At 25.0% G+C, this 300-nt stretch overlaps 1 protein-coding gene across 1 annotated transcript in view; it reads left to right on the forward strand.

The window, feature by feature from the left end:
- Positions 1–300, forward strand: part of LOC119594546 (calcium-activated chloride channel regulator 4A-like) — a gene marked incomplete in the record, with an annotated part of 22,624 nt that overhangs the window by 3,846 nt on the left and 18,478 nt on the right.

Raw genomic sequence — 300 nt, forward strand, 5'->3', positions numbered from 1 at the left:
TGATGTAGATAGCAGTTATTGTAGTAATATAGTAGTGATAATGAAAAAAATGCGTAATTATTAACTTTAAATGATAATGCTGTTGCTCTTGAATATAAGAATAAGAAAAAAAATGAGTAATGAAAATGTCATCAATAACAAACATATAACACCCATACTTATATCAGTAATATATTTAATAACGATGATAATGATAACTGTAATCATACCAATGAGACACCGTTAACAAATTCCAGAATAACATTTAGATATAATTTATCAAACAGTAAAATATGAATTAATCCTTACCTCAGACCTAGT

Source organism: Penaeus monodon, chromosome 34 (assembly GCF_015228065.2).
Source record: "Penaeus monodon isolate SGIC_2016 chromosome 34, NSTDA_Pmon_1, whole genome shotgun sequence".
NCBI lineage: Eukaryota > Metazoa > Arthropoda > Malacostraca > Decapoda > Penaeidae > Penaeus > Penaeus monodon.